This window comes from Saccopteryx bilineata, chromosome 7 (genome assembly GCF_036850765.1).
Source record: "Saccopteryx bilineata isolate mSacBil1 chromosome 7, mSacBil1_pri_phased_curated, whole genome shotgun sequence".
NCBI lineage: Eukaryota > Metazoa > Chordata > Mammalia > Chiroptera > Emballonuridae > Saccopteryx > Saccopteryx bilineata.
In genome coordinates, this window is record NC_089496.1 from 61871843 (window position 1) to 61887905 (window position 16063).

The 16063-nt window shown below is 49.8% G+C and overlaps 1 protein-coding gene and 1 non-coding gene across 4 annotated transcripts in view; one reads left to right on the forward strand and one right to left on the reverse strand.

The window, feature by feature from the left end:
- Window positions 1–1699: 1699 nt before the first annotated feature.
- LOC136311314 (U6 spliceosomal RNA) lies at window positions 1700–1806 on the reverse strand. Its single transcript, XR_010726717.1, has one exon. It is a non-coding gene; the product is annotated as a U6 spliceosomal RNA (small nuclear RNA).
- A 4774-nt stretch (window positions 1807–6580) lies between these two features.
- Window positions 6581–16063, forward strand: part of CERS3 (ceramide synthase 3) — an 86679-nt gene continuing 77196 nt past the window's right edge. Inside the window, exon 1 of one of the 3 annotated variants that reach the window (XM_066238723.1) lies at window positions 6581–6643. The gene's annotated coding sequence lies outside the window, so the exon portion shown is untranslated. Of the gene's footprint in view, window positions 6644–14083; window positions 14435–15003; window positions 15538–16063 lie in introns of those variants that run through there. The other 2 variants (XM_066238722.1, XM_066238724.1) reach the window with 2 other exon arrangements.

Here is a 16063-nt window from a genome sequence, read left to right on the forward strand (position 1 = left end):
TTTTGATGGTAAATTTACCTGTAAATTGTTAAAAAAAAATTTTGTTTTCTGATTTTTGTTTGTTTACACAATAAAGAGAACTCACTTTCGGTGTCACATACCTGTCTTTGCTTGAATATGGCATATGGACTCTTAATTGACTGTCCCTTTTAATATGCATAATGAGTGATTGGATGATGTCCTATAAAAGACTCTGAGTGCTGAGCAGGAAGCTGACATGGATGGTCAGCAGCTTTCCCACTTACACGGGGGAGTTTTATTACACAGTGCGTGTGGAATCCGAGTCCCAGTTAGGAGTAACCACAGACAACCTGGTTCTCTGAAAGGTCTGTATGGGTTAAAAAAAAAAAAAAAAAAAAAAAAAAAAAAAGCATGTCAGCATGTCATCCACTGGGGATTTGGAAATGGATCTTGAACAGCATGCTGTCCTTCCTAGTTTGGCACGGGGAGAAAAGCCAGTGGAATTCCATCAGGAACATTCCTTTGGCCCTGGCCAGGTAGCTCTGTTAGAGTGTCATCCCATTACGCCAAGGTTGTAGGTTCAATCCCTGGTCAGGGCACATATGAGAATCAACCAGTGAAGGAAGGCACAAGTGGAACAACCACCTCTCTCTCTTTACTTCTTCCCCTCTCTCTCTAAAACCAACAAACAAAAAATAAAAAGAAGCATTTTTCTTCCAACAGAATTGTAAAAAGGCACTTAACAGTACTGCTTATTTGGTTGTTTACCACTCTGTTGTGAAGGATGGCAGAGGCCCATCTTCAGGAAGATGGGTCATTCCGGTTGTGACAGGGAGTGGAGACATACCTGCCGTGGGAGGCTGGACTCACAAACACTGCCGCATGCCATTTGCCAGAGTAACGTAGTACAGGTGACGCTGGGACTCTGATGTGGTCTGTTGTGCACCCTGCCCCTGCTACATGAGTTGTGGGCCAGTTGGTCAAACAAACGAACGAACAAACACAAACACCACTGTGATATCTAAAGAAAAGTACATTGGGACCACCCATGACCAGGGTTTGAAGTTCCCCCAACTATACTTTGTGACTTTTAACCAGAACCTCTTGGAATGATGTCTTTGGTCTGATTGCCTATAAGCAGCAGATACTACATAATTGGATTTTATATGATAAATAACAATCAAAAGTTCTCCCCCTTTTTACAAATCAAAACCTTACTCCTGTTCATGGATTTTTTTTTTATAACAAATGACGTACTTGCCATTTTGTAATTTATTCTTTCTCAGTATTTCCTTTGTTTTCTCTCAGGTTGCAGATGGATCAAGTTATTTGTCTTTATGTTTGGTAGTTATTTTGGAAAACACTTTATTTTTAAATTTTTAAATTAATATTTTTTAATTCATTGTGTTAATGTGGATTCAATACTTTTTAAAAATTATACAGGTTGTTCCCTTTTATTGCTTTCAAAAAAATGTTTTGAAAATTCCTTTCTCTATTCATCAATGCTAAGACAGAAGCCCTTAAGTGTAGACTCCGTGATGTGCAAAATTTAGTTCACTTTCCTGCCTCCTCCGACTTTCTGGCCAGTGTTCCATTTCATCCGAATCCCTAAACAACACTGCTATTCCCAGTAGCGCTGTGCATTCTATATCCCCTCCAAATTTTACTTCCACCTTGTGCGTTCCCTTTTATTATCACCATTGCATGTATTACTTTGGGTTTTTTGTTTGTTTGTTTTTTAAATATGGAACGCTTCACGAATTTGCATGTCATCCTTGCGCAGGGGCCATGCTAATCTTCTCTGTATCGTTCCAATTTTAGTGTATGTGCTGCCGAAGCGAGCACTATTCCTTAGTTTTAACTCGTTTCCAATGAGCTAATCTCGGTTTTTGGTTCCTTTTAGATAATGTTTCCTGGAAGCATGGCTGGGGTAGCAACTTGACTAGAAAGAGGGGTGTATTTCTGAGACGATTTCTGAGATGCCGCCAATCAGTGTGCCTTTTGGTTGCCATGCCTTTGTTGAACTGAGTGACAATGTATCTGGAAATAGTTTTTGTGTTGCAACTTTTCTTAAACAGTTGCCCCTTTGCTCCATTGTTGCCTCTCCTTGGCTGTTGGGGGTCGAAGGAAACTGAGACCATCCTCCTTTTGATTATTTTCAGGCTGTGACTTTTTATTTCCTCGATGGGTGTGTCCCAAATAACTTCTTGTTCCCTGAAGTTCAAAACTCTTCTGAGATTCTCTCCAAGATCTGGTTCTCTTTTGAGCATTCTTGCCTAGCACCTGACCCAGGTTGTGGGTTTCCTCGGTTCTCTTTGGCATTCCTTCACTCTGGTTCACATCTCATTTCCACACCATCCTTTGTTGATGCAATTTCTGCTTCCTGCTGCCTCTCTTTTCGTGTCTTCTGGGACAGCATCTCAACTCTTTACTTCTCCTGACCTAATATGATTTTCTGCCATGTCAACTCAACTTACGGTCACCTCCAAATCAGGCGTCACATCTCTGAAGACGTTTCTACTTCCTTGCTTTCTCCTTCCATCCACCTCTATTCCTCTACGACCTGTAACCCAACTCCTTGGTTGTCTAATTTATCTTCTTTTTAATACTATCCTGAGCTCCCCTTGACCCGTTTCCATTTTTATTTGTTTTTTGTTTAATTTTTTAATTAAGATTTAATAATTAAGTTGCTTATTACTAAGCACATAATCTAAAAATGTTGTGCATTCCAATACTAACATCAGCGTTTTCCAAGCGCTTAAATTTTCTTTTCTTTTTAACCAGATATTAGGTTACATACTTTCTAGAAATTATCTCACTTAATCCACAGGACAGCCTGCAAGGAGAAATTATTCTCCAGGTTTTACTCATCGGGAAATGAGCGTGTTAACTGGTTAGGAAACAGCCCGCGGGCCACACCTGCCCACGTTGGTAAACTGAAAACCCAGAGTTTAACCCGCGGGCCGCCGGGTGGTCCCACAGCCTATTCCCTTACTGCACGATTCCACCTGCTGTATAGGCCATTTCAACATAAATTACTTATCTTTTAACCAATTTGTGGATTCAGAGAAGTGTAGCCCAGATACAGCACCTGCGGCAGAAGGGGAGCTGCTGTCCCTTGGTGTCCACCCACATCCCCGGCCTCGTGTGCTGGCCTAGGACGCACCGCCACGGCTCCTGGCCTCGCGCACCGGCCCAGGATGCACCACGCCAACCGTGGCAGGCGGCCTCACTGCCAGCCCAGGATGCACCGCACCAACCGTGGCAGGCGGCCTCGCTGCCGGCCCAGGATGCACCGCGCCAACCGTGGCAGGCGGCCTCGCTGCCGGCCCAGGATGCACCACGCCAACCGTGGCAGGCGGCCTCGCTGCCGGCCCAGGATGCACCGCACCAACCGTGGCAGGCGGCCTCGCTACTGGCCCAGGATGCACCACGCCAACCGTGGCAGGCGGCCTCGCTGCTGGCCCAGGATGCACCGCACCAATCGTGGCAGGCGGCCTCGCTGCTGGCCCAGGATGCACCGCGCCGCCCATGGTCCCCCGACCTCGTGCGCCAGCCCAGGATGCACCGCGCCAACTCTGGCAGGCGGCCCCGCTGCCGGCCTAGGATGTACCGCATCAACCGTGAGGCGGCCTCGCTGCTGGCCCAGGATGCACCGCGCCAACCCTGACAGGCGGCCCCGCTGCCGCCCCAGGATGCACCGCGCCAACCGTGAGGCGGCCTCGCTGCTGGCCCAGGATACACAGCGCCGCCCATGGTCCTCGACCTCATGCGCCAGCCCAGGATGCACCGCGCCAACCGTGAGGCGGCCTCGCTGCTGGCCCAGGATGCACAGCGCCGCCCATGGTCCTCGACCTCGTGCGCCAGCCCAGGATGCACCGCGCCAACCGAGGCCCGCCGCCAAGTGTACCCGTGAGGCAGCAGGCAGGTGCGAGTGGCTCAGGCGGGGGCCCAGGGTGGGGCGATCTCACGCCAGGCCCAGTGCTGTCCCCTCCCAGCACAGGTCATGTTCGAGGCCCTGTCCCCACACTGGCCGGGACCATGTTCCAGGTGGAACCACCGCTCCTCCCACTGCAGCCCTGGCGGCTGGGCCTTGCAGAGCCCATTAGCAGCAGCCCAGGGCTGCAGCACCGAGTGGTTTCCCTTTGCCTTAATGGGTTTTGTGAACTGAAGGGCTGGCTCCACCATCTCTGGATATGAACTTGCCCAGGTGAATAGAGGTCTGGCCCAGATCTCTGCCGGGTTTGGAGGAAGGGGGCTCAGCACGGAGCCCTGGAGACCGGAGTGGAACGAAGGCCGAGACTTGACCCCACCGTCCACTCTGGCCTCTGTGTCCTTGGCCAGGCAGGCTCTGTGAATGGGCTTTGTGTTTCTCAGTGAAATTAGGATCCCTGCGCCAGGGCTTCAAACACTAAAAATACTCCCTTATTTACTCTACAATTCAACAAAATGGATCAAGGACCCAGTTCAGCTCAAACCCGGTACTGAGGTCTAGGTATTGGGACCTCAAAGATGAGAATGGCCGTCCCCTCTTTCTTGTCATAGTCTGGAAGCCTAGATCACCCTCTTATATTTGGTGCTTACTCACATATACTTTTTTTATTTCATCATAAATGTCTTTAAAACGACAAGAATGAGGGGGGGAAAGTAGTATGTAGAGTTGTAGAAAGGGCAAAACAATCCAATCTCTTGGTTTGGGCAGTGTACACTGTGCCACCTCAACCATTAATGTGTCAGTAAAACGATTTTATAGGTCCAGATCAGCATTTTTTTAAAGAGGTCTATATTAGACTGGAATGACCATTGAGTATGTCCCTAAGTATTGATGAGTATCACTCTGTGAAAGTTTGTTTTCAGTTATCTGAATTTGTAGCTGTTTTGTACTGAGTCATGATGTAAAATGTATCTCTGTGGGTTACATTTGAAGAATTAAGTTACTGGTTTTGAGCAGGATAACTATGTTACCTTGTCAGGAAGTACATAATCCATTTCTATACTAGCTAGTTACAGGACTGACATTGGAAGAATCAGGTGGTAATTTCTGCCCTGATTAGCTCCTGTTTTAGGTTTACTTTACATGCTATTAGCATGGCATCTGGGTATCTGACTCATCGCAGTCAGTACAGATCGCTGCTGACAGGTAAGGAATGGAATGGCAGAACTGCTCTCCTCTGTGAGATAAGTCTCTGATGGCTGTCGATTATGGAAGCCTCAAGCCATCACTGTTCCTGTGAAAATATGTGTGACTTATAGGTGACTTCTGCTGTGGCCCTCTGTGGCCATTTGAGGATCTTTGCCTTCCACTGTTCCTGCTGAAACCTGGTAATGCAGTTTAACAGTCCCAAAGTTTTCTGGTCTATTCTGGTTATTGTGTGACTTTAAAAACAGCACCTTGACACAGAGCATCTTTGAGGCTACAGGGGTTTCTCGTTAAGTTGTCAGATGATGTTCTTTTCAGCTTCAATTTTTTAAAAAAATTAACTAAAATTTGAAGCCCTCAGTGCTATTGCAATAATTGTTTTTACATTTTGTGTTATTTGTTGGTTGAATGGTTGATTGGTTGTGATTTTAAGGATTTAAATCACTACGAGTTTGAACTGTAGGAGATTTCCCATTGTGCAGTTTATCCTCTGCTGTCTAGGCCAGACATTTAGTTATAAATGACTGGTATTCTATTGTGTACATGGGCCTAGCAGACATGTTAACATGATGAAGCAAACCATTTTTACTTTAGCCATACTCACTGGTGTCCTAACTGCTATGATAAGAAGTGTATAAATATATGAATGAAGGAAGGAAGGAATATTATAATTATAAATTATTCACACAAACATTCAGTGATTCATAGTATTTGTTTTTAGTAAAACTTAATTTTTATACTTGGTTTTCTTTAAAATAAACTAATATTTGGCAGAATTATGTCTGGGACATTATGATTTTGAAGAGTTAAGTGAATAGAAATCATTCTGTCCTGGAGAACAGTGTTTTTCAACCACCAGTTCCCAGACTAGTTGGCCAGAAACATTGTGTTGGTCTGCAAAAGACTTAACCACCCTGATGTTGTATGAAAATTCTAGACCCAATGATCTCAGTTGTATTCGCTGATGCTCAGGGTGATTTGTGCCTTAGCGGTCCCCGAAATAATTCTCCTATTTTCACTGGTCCCCAAGTATAGAAAAGGTTGAAAAACACTACTATAGAACACTTTCAAACAGTGCCCAACAGTGAAACAAGTTGTGATATCTCCATTTTTTAATTCAAAACCAGCCTAATGCAAAATAGATTAAAAAAAAAAAAAAAAGCTTTTTCCTCATGTGAGATCTCAGTAGAAGCCAGTGAGGAATATTTTAGAATCAACTTGGTATGCGGCATTGTTGCTCAGACTCCTTTCGAGTCCCCCATGGCGTTAGCCCCCAGCACTTGCTGTGTAGTTCAGTTGACCTGTTGGTCATCCTGCTCCCCCATCCCCCCACCCCCAGAGGAAGAGCACAGGACCATCGACATTCAGAGAATGGGCCCGTTTTTCCAGCCATAGCCAAAATGCTGTACTCCTAAATCCCAAGGTGGGGCGCAAAGCCACTTGTTCACTGTGCTTTCTCTATTTTAAGGCATATGAGAGGCGCTCAATAAGGAATTGTTCGAGGAATGAACATCCACGAAGGAGGAAGAGCAGTTGCAGAAGGTACGTGGAGCTTAAAACACGTGGGGAAGAGGTGTTGTCGGGTCCTTCACCAGGATTCATCCAGGGTCTTCTGTGAACCTGTCAGTGTTTCCTGGGTGAGACCTGAGCTCATCACGTTTACAGCCTCGTGCAAACCTGGCACGTCCCTGCGTGTGACTCTGTGCATACGTACACACATGCTCTGATAGAGCTGTATCACAGAAATGTACCTCACTATTGAGGAACGGGCTGCATATACAATGGGGATAATGGTGTGATTCGGGGAATAGGTCTAAAGACTCAGGAGGAGAAAGGTTGACTCAGGTTGGTATGAGAGGCGAAGTTGGGAGGGGCGTGGATAAGGGGTGGGAATGGGCCAAGGTCAGAGAGAACATGGCCCCTGGCTCAGCCCGAGGGGACATGGGTACAGGACTACATTGGAAAGCAAAGTGGGTCAGGCAGGATGGGGATCACATCTCGAAGGGACTTTAGGAAATAGTCACAGAAGTTTGTATTTAATGCAACCAGCATAAGGAAGCCATCTATTCTGGAGAGAAGCAGTGATTCGATGAGGCCCATGCTGTAAGGTCACCTGGTAACCCAGCAGGCCTTTGGGCCGATCAGCCTCAGGGACCAGAAGGGAAAAGACAGCAGCCCAGGATTGGCATCTCAGGTCCAGTTTCAGTTGTGTGGGTACTTTCTGGTCCCCATGGGTGCTCCGGTGGCACCCACCAAAAGCAGCTGGCGAGCAGAACTGCCTCTGGCTCAGACCGCCCCCTGAGCAGGGTCTGGGACTGACGAAGGAGTGGCCGAGCCTGTCCAGCGCCACCATCCCAGACGTCAGGTCCGGTCCGTGTTTCTAGTGCTCTGTGCAGAAACTACATTTTTGTTTGTCTGTTTATTTGTTTTTAAGAGAAGGCAGAGGGGCGAGGGTCTTGTTCACAGGAAGGAGTCTCAGTTGGCTGACTTCTCTAAGCTTAATCCAGCCCATGTTTTTCATAGGACGCTCCATTCAGCTTCTAAAAACATCGCGCTTAAGAATTCCCAGGTCAGGCCCTGGCCGGTTGGCTCAGCGGTAGAGGTCGGCCTGGCATGCGGGGAACCCGGGTTCTATTCCCGGCCAGGGCACATAGGAGAAGCGCCCATTTGCTTCTCCACCCCCCCCCCCTTCCTCTCTGTCTCTCTCTTCCCCGCCCGCAGCCGAGGCTCCACTGGAGCAAAGATGGCCCGGGTGCTGGGGATGGCTCCTTGGCCTCTGCCCCAGGCGCTAGAGTGGCTCTGGTCTCGGCAGAGCGACGCCCCAGAGGGGCAGAGCATCGCCCCCTGGTGGGCAGAGCGTCGCCCCTGGTGGGCGTGCCGGGTGGATCCCGGTCGGGCGCATGCGGGAGTCTGTCTGACTGTCTCTCCCCGTTTCCAGCTTCAGAAAAATACAAAAAAAAAAAAAAAAAATTCCCAGGCCAAAGAGAGGTGCCCATTTGTAGGCTAGCCGAGCAGATCTCCTTCCTGGTCTTTGTTGGCAGGTGGCATGCAGGGTATGGGATAGGAGGGAGAACAGGTGCAGGAGGGACAAGATGGACTGTGACCTCCTTGAGGTCAGAAACACTGCCTCCATCCTTGTATTTCAAACACCTTCTATAGGACATGGGTTGACACAGATAAGACATGTGTTGAATGAATAATGACCAGATAAATAAAGGGCATTTTGTTTCCTTATTGCCTCGTCACACATAGCACAGTATTGACAACTTGCATGTTTATTCCCTCTGCTCCTTCTTGCCTCCTCTTTCTTCCTGACTGTGTAAGTGCTGATGTATAAATCCATTCAAAGCCCACGCACTATTTAATTTACTTAGAGGTCAGCGCACTATTGAAGAAGGGAGCACCGATGGTGAAGCTACCAGGTGGTACTGCCTTCTCAGACTGAGACAGTCATGGGATTGGATTTTTTTTTCCAGGGGTTTGAAAACTTTACTTACGCATTTCTGTTTCCTGATGCTATATGTAGACAGTCCTAGCTCCTCACTTAAAACCCACGGCTGGCCTGACCAGGTGGTGGCGCAGTGGATAGAGCGTTGGACTGGGATGTGGAGGACCCAGGTTCGAGACACCGAGGTCGCCAGCTTGAGCGCGGGCTCATCTGGTTTGAGCAAGGCTCACCAGCCTGGACCCAAGGTTGCTGGCTTGAGCAAGGGGTTACTCGGTCTGCTGAAGACCCGCGGTCAAGGCACATATGAGAAAGCAATCAATGAACAACTAAGGTGTTGCAATGCGCAACGAAAAACTAATAATTGATGCTTCTCATCTCTCCGTTCCTGTCTGTCTGTCCCGTCTATCCCTCTCTCTGACTCTCTCTCAGTCTCTGAAAAAAAAACAAAACCCAAAAAACCAAAGAAACAACCACGGCTGATGCTTGCATGAATGCGGGATACAAAACATTAAACGTGTGAGAGTCCATCTCCCCAACGGTCCCCGTTTGTACCCGTGTAAAGCATATCAGTGCTCCTGCATGGCCTACACACACTCTGGCCAGTAGGTGTGTGGACACATTGCCCATCTGTGTAACCGTGTGTCTGTCAGTCATGCTATTTTTTATTCTTGAGACCCTTAGCTCCTTCAGAAGTATCATGTGCCTGGCACACAGCCTGGACCTGCTAAGTACTGCTGAATTAGTGAGTGAGTAAACATGTTTGGAGAACAGTAGTGGGTGCTCAGCTTGGAGACTTTGCACAGCCCTTGTCCTCAAGGTTTAATTGCGGAAGCTAAGTGTGTATGCATGCAACAAGGGCTGTTACAAAGTAGCACAGGAATAAAGCCTGTGGATGAAATAAATGAATAATTATAATTGCAGCTAACATCCACAGAGTGCTTACTGTGTGTCAGGTGCTCTCTTAAGTGCGTTAATATATATTAACTCATTTACTGCTTCTGCAACTTTGGAAAGTATCAATTGCTATTATTTTCTTCCCTTTGCATTTGAGAAACTCAAAGGACTGAGTTAAGTGATTTGTCTGGAGCTGCACACCCAACAAGAATAAGGTTGCACAATTGAACAAAGTGGGACCTGGGTTTAGCCACAAGAACTTTCTGTAAGAGGAAAGGTGCGGTGAGGCCTGCCCATTACTGACGGCCACACCTGTGGCTCGGGGCTGTGTGCACAGACCCTCCAACCGCCCTCCGTGGGGGCGTTGGGGTGGGAACCCCAGAGTCAGCCGACGGGAGACGTGTGACCTGGCTGCCATTCAGCTCCTCAGATTCCCAGGGTCCAGGCCAGGTGGGTTCTAAAAATCCCCTGCTTCAGGGACTTGGCGTGTGACAGACTGAAGCCTTCTAGGGAAACGTCTCCCCCTGTCCCAACAAACTCAGAGGACTTCTGGCATCTTCCTAACATGCACCACAGGCATGCACTTTTGCAAAAGTCCAGTGAAGTACCTTTGGAAGAGCGCCTGTTCTGTTAGAGAGGGGGACATGTTGTAAATAACTAAGTAACCGAATGTACTGAACGCAGGCCCTGCCAGATGGTGTTCTGACTCTCGAGGACTCAGCAGCAAGCAGGGCAGTCGGCAGTCTCAGCCCTCGCAGAGCAGACGCCCCAGTGGAGGCGGTGGGGGAGTGGATGGTAAACAAGTAAATAAGTGAGAGGTCACAGTCTGGACGGTGCCGAGCGCCGTGGGAACAGAGCGGGAGAGGGTTGGGGTCAGCGTGTGTGAGAGCCACTTGTTCTGAGGGTCCTCTCTTCCGTTTTCTCGCTTTCTCACAAAGTCATCTGGCAGGGACAGTGTGGACCTGGGTGGGTGCGCGTGGGGGACCCCCCATCGTTCAGGTCCTGTAGTCTGTAAGCCATTGCAGGGGTTCAGGGAAATCATCAGGGAGACTCTTTTATGTCAACAAGACGTGGTCTTCAGAGTTGGTCGGTGTGGGTCTTGGTCCAGGCGTTTGTAAAGACACTTGCTTGTTTCATTATATTCCTTAGGAGTTTGTCTGGAGTACACAGTTTGGTAGCACCTTGACATGACATTTGTATCTGGGAGCAAGGCTTTGTACTTGAAAAGTCTGTGAAAGTGATAAGATGGAACATTGCAAGAAAACAAAGTCTGTTGACAGTAAACGCTCAGAAGTTGGACTGGTTAGGTTAGACGGACGTGGCCAAAACTGTATTCATTAAGTTTCTTGGAAGGGATTCTCTCCTTTGATGGAAAAGCAAGGCAAGTCTATCAAAGTTACTTTTTTTTCTAGAAAACTAGGTTAAGGATTGTTTTGAAATATACCATGCAACTGAGAACACCGGGAGTTGCCCCACTTCTGTCCACTCCTGACCCGCGGGGGCCCAGAGTCCCTGTGTCCTGCCCACTCCCATGTCTACTTCTGCGCTCCTAAGTGGCCCTCTAGAATCCCGATGGGGCCCACACTGCTCTTAGCCCATTCCCTTCCTTTAATAAAGGAAGCACACTCAGTAAATGCTTTAAACATTCGCTTCAGTGACATTTAGTATCAGCCTTGTGCTGTGTTGTAAAAACTCATCCTGGCTTCTCCCCACGAAACCTCCCCATTAATGTCGGGCTTACTTGCTTACCTTTAGTTATCAGAGAGGTGATGTTCACCCTTTTTTTTTTTTTTTTTTTTGTATTTTTCTGAAGCTAGAAACGGGGAGAGACAGTCAAACAGACTCCCGCATGCGCCCAACCGGGATCCACCCTGCACGCCCACCAGGGGGCGACGCTCTGCCCACCAGGGGGCGATGCTCTGCCCCTCCGGGGCATCGCTCTGTCGCGACCAGAGCCACTCTGGCGCCTGGGGCAGAGGCCAAGGAGCCATCCCCAGCGCCCGGGCCATCTTTGCTCCAGTGGAGCCTCGGCTGCGGGAAGGGAAGAGAGAGACAGAGAGGAAGGAGAGGGGGAGGGGTGGAGAAGCAGATGGGCGCTTCTCCTATGTGCCCTGGCCGGGAATCGAACCCGGGACTTCTGTACGCCAGGCCGACGCTCTACCACTGAGCCAACCGGCCAGAGCCGATGCTCACCTTTTAAAAAAAGTCTTTTTTCTATTGATTTGAGAGAGAGAAAGGGAGAGAGAGAGAGAGAGAGTGAAAGAGAAGGGAAGGTAGAAAGAGAGAAACATCAACTCGTTGTTGCACTTAGTCATTCCATTTAGCTGTTCACTCACTGATTGCTTCTCATACGTGTCCTGACTGGGGATTGAACCCACAACCTCAGTTCGCCAGGACATTTATCTACTGAGCCAACTGGCCAGGGCCTGATGCTCACTTTTTAAAAATATGACAAATTGTTAATATTTTAATAAATGACTTAACATCTCTGAATGAGGATTTAAAATGTAAAACTAATGTCTTGACTTACTCCTAAGGCTTTCTCAAAAACTGAAGCAGTCAAGTGTAACTTAGAAGAAGTGACCCTTGCACGTGTAACTTGCTCCACCATGTTTCCTGGGGTTTTCTCTTTCTGTTTATCAAGAGGCACAAGTGAGAAAGAGAAATAGAGAGGCACTTCCTTAGGAGTCCTCAAAAGAACCATGTCTGTACCTATTTATCTTCCTCACGGGATTTGCACGGACTTGCTAGGCTTCCGCGTAGATGCACCGCCCCCCAAGCCACAGCTACCGAACCCCCTCACTTCATTGCTCGGGCTGTTGTCCTCTGTTGGACAGGCGTGCAACGGGTTAATTTTTTACATCTGTCCCTGAAGAACGAGGAACAACTACACCTTGACGGTGATTCAAGAAACATAGCAGATAGCAATCTGCTTTTGATGATAAGAGGATGGACTGTGCTATGTACAAATACTTCATACTTGATTTGAACATTCCCTTCCATCAGTAGATGGCATGTATTTAATTATACAAATGACTAAAACAGGAAAATGTGGTTCTACCATACTCTTTGGGCACGTGTCATTCTGAGAGAGAGACTCCAGAATAGAGTTCAGGGGCTTTTTCTTCCCCAGGTCTCTCTGAGGTGAAAGTGAGTGTTGGAGACTCCCAATTGCGGGTGTTAAATGTTTGACAGGTATCGGGCAGGTAGGTAACTGTGTGAAGCTGCCAAGATCAGAAGACATCAAAGGCATGTCCCAGAAGGGCTCCCAGTGTTGTGGGGAAGCAGGTCCCAGACGAGTTCAGTTATAACAGTGGCGTTAACCTGTAATGTAGGCACACAAACAGGACAGGGAGGACTGAGGGCCGGGGACCTTCTTTGGTCAGAGAAGGCAGAGCAGCCCATGAAAAGGGCACCGGAGCTTCTGTCCATTTTGCCTGGACAGTGGCAGGGAAGGGCCAGAGGAGAGTGTGGAAGCTTGCTTGCTGTTGGGCTGTCTCCCATGCTGAGGAGTCCTGTGGTGACAAGGAGAGGCTGGTAGAGCTTCATCAGCAGGCGGAGCGAGACGGGATAAAGAAAAATGAAATGTTCGATTGGGAGGACGGCCTAGGGCTCAGGAGGACCGCAGCACTGCACAGCCTCCTGGGGCGATGTGATGAGGGTCTGTCTGAGCCACAGCCTGCCACCTTTTGTCACTAGAGGTACAGCCCTCCTGCCAGATGGGCTTTAAAATTTATGCACCACCCAAGAGAAAAAAGAAAGGTCTGGGAAGAGAAGAAACAGGCTAGGAGGAACTGAGTGAGCTTTGACCAGTCCTCCTCCTTTGAACCAAATTCATTAGTGAAATTCGAGAAACCTTCTCGGGCCCCTATTCAGTTTTTAATTTGCTGCCATCTGTTGAGAAGACAGAAGAGAGGTGTCTTTCCGCAGTGCAGCCAGCCAATGAGAGGAGCGTTAGCCGATCGGCTCTCGGAGTGGGCCGGGCTGCCCGCACCTCCCGGAGCCCCGGGGCTGGCTCACAGAGGGCAGGCACCAGCTTGTCGAAGCTTTCCCACTTGTCCAAGCACCTTTAAACAATCCGTGCCCGAAGTCCTTTCATCTTCAGGCTCAGGAAAGTGAAAATGGCCCCAAAAGGCGCACCGTTTCCAGTAAACAGCTTACCGGAGAGGCCCGCGCTCCTTTGAGGGTGGAGCGCCTGGGGCCCTGGGAGGCCCCGTCCTACCCTGCTGCCCTGGGCTTCTTTCGCCCTGTCTGTGAACAGGATGCTTTGAGACCCGCACGGATAAAAACAAAGGGAATTACATCTAAAAAGGGGAGATGGCCAGACTGCTTTATATTTGGGGGTGGTTCGTGCGGTTTAAAAAAAGCCTCTGTTGCTAGGAGCCCGGCGCATTTCTGTGAACCGGTGCTCAGCGTTCGTGAGCGCGGTGCCTGGGGGCGGTGGTCGCGGGGTTAGTCAGTGGGGGCGCAGCTCCTAGAGAGGCTGCGGCTGTCGGACCAGCTCGGCCGCGTCGTGTCCACGCTGCTGCAGGGTCCTCGCCCGCACCCCTCTCCTCCCCGCACAGAGGGCGGACTGCCCTGTGCAGTAGCTGACTGACAGCCGTGCCTGTGCCTCGCAGGGCCACCGCCATGAGGCCCTTGGTGCAGCCGGGTGCGTGACTGAACCCCGTTCTCTCCTCTCCCAGTGGTGAAGCGGGGAAGGACGCCCCATCGGGAGGGACCCGCGGTCCCATCCAGTAGCGGGGCCTCACGTCACTGGAGGCCCACAGTCAGAAATCTCGACCTGCAACTTTAGAGGGTGGGTCCCTGAAAGAATCTGAGAGCGGGCGCGGAGAGGAGAGGAGGCAGGAGAGGAGGAGAGGAGGCAGGAGAGGAGGAGAGGAGAGGAGAGGAGGAGCAGTGCTCTCTGGTGAGGAGCACCTGGCGGCCGCCCTGCGAGTCCGGCTCCCTTGCTTGGGCAGCTGCCGTCTGTAGGCTGAAGTTTCGAAAAGGTAGGCACCGTTCTGTTGATGGTAGTACTTGAGAACTTTCAGAAACAGGTTGGCCTTGACTGTGTGTGTGTGTGTGTGTGTGTGTGAGAAAGAGAGAGAGAGAGAGAGAGAGAAGAGAAGAGAGCAAGGCAGATCACAGTGCTCGTTTTGCCCAGGTACTCTGAGAGAGACACGGAAAAGGGGGGTTGCAGTCCCTTTGCTTGGCGAGTTGGACTTTAGACATCCTGAGTACTGGAGAGTAAGTGTTGCCTCCGCACTTGGACTCCCGACCGGCGTCACTGGCTGTTTGGGGAGTTGGAACCGAGTCACAGAAGGGGCCCGGAGAATTGTTCCCAAAGCGGAATGGCAGGAGGCTGGTACCGGCCAGCACAGCGTGGGTCACCAGGAGAGCCTCGGCTCGAGGGGAAGGAGGAGTGTGACTCGAGATCCCGGCCAGCACAGCGTGGGTCACCAGGAGAGCCTCGGCTCGAGGGGAAGGGAGGAGTGTGACTCGAGATCCCGGCCAGCACAGCGTGGGTCACCAGGAGAGCCTCGGCTCGAGGGGAAGGAGGAGTGTGACTCGAGATCCCGGCCAGCACAGCGTGGGTCACCAGGAGAGCCTCGGCTCGAGGGGAAGGAGGAGTGTGACTCGAGATCCCGGCCAGCACAGCGTGGGTCACCAGGAGAGCCTCGGCTCGAGGGGAAGGAGGAGTGTGACTCGAGATCCCGGCCAGCACAGCGTGGGTCACCAGGAGAGCCTCGGCTCGAGGGGAAGGAGGAGTGTGACTCGAGATCCCGGCCAGCACAGCGTGGGTCACCAGGAGAGCCTCGGCTTGAGGGGAAGGAGGAGTGTGACTCGAGATCGCAGGGTGCCTCCGTTTGGAACGAGGCAGGACTCTTACCCCACAGCGGTAAACTTGTCCAAGCTGCTCCATCTCGAGGGGACTCCTCAGTGTCGTCTCTAGCGGACAGGAGCCGATGCGCTCGCAGCCGCCAGCCTCGTGGGGAGGAACAGCACAGAGCAAGACCTCGGTACGCCTGTGACAAGGGTGCTCTTCTAAGCAATTTTATTTCCAGAAAAGCCTTACACAGAGCAAGGAAAAGAAAGCTGTGGGACTCATCAGGTGGTGAATATTAATTTATTTATTAATCCATAATCCAGTGCCTACTCTACCATGGGTGGAGGCTCGAACTTTAAATGGCACCTTTTCATTCCTCCCCCCCATAAGCCCTTTATTTTTTTTAAAGGGGGCGGGGTCGTTCCTCTTAAAGTTTCATCAGTAGAATTCCTGGCCAAAGGGACAGATTCTCTAAGGGGGAAAAGAAGCGTATGTTCACACAGATAATAACTGTAGAATCCTTCCATTTAAAATACTTCTGCCTTTTCTAAAAGCAGTCAAATTAATTTAACTAAATTTGAAGATGATTCTGGGTTGGTAATCATCTGTGTTTATCAAGGCCTTGCTGTGCACGTACGCATGTTTCTGCTTAATTCAGTGAAGATGGAACTCGGACTGAGCAGCTTTCGGGCAAGGAGATGCAGACCGAGTGAGTTCACAGCGGTGCAGCTGGGCAGGGAGAGAGCCAGGACGCCTCTGCCTTTCCGCGCCCAGAGGCCTGTGTGGTGGGAGGCCACTACATTGTCATCCT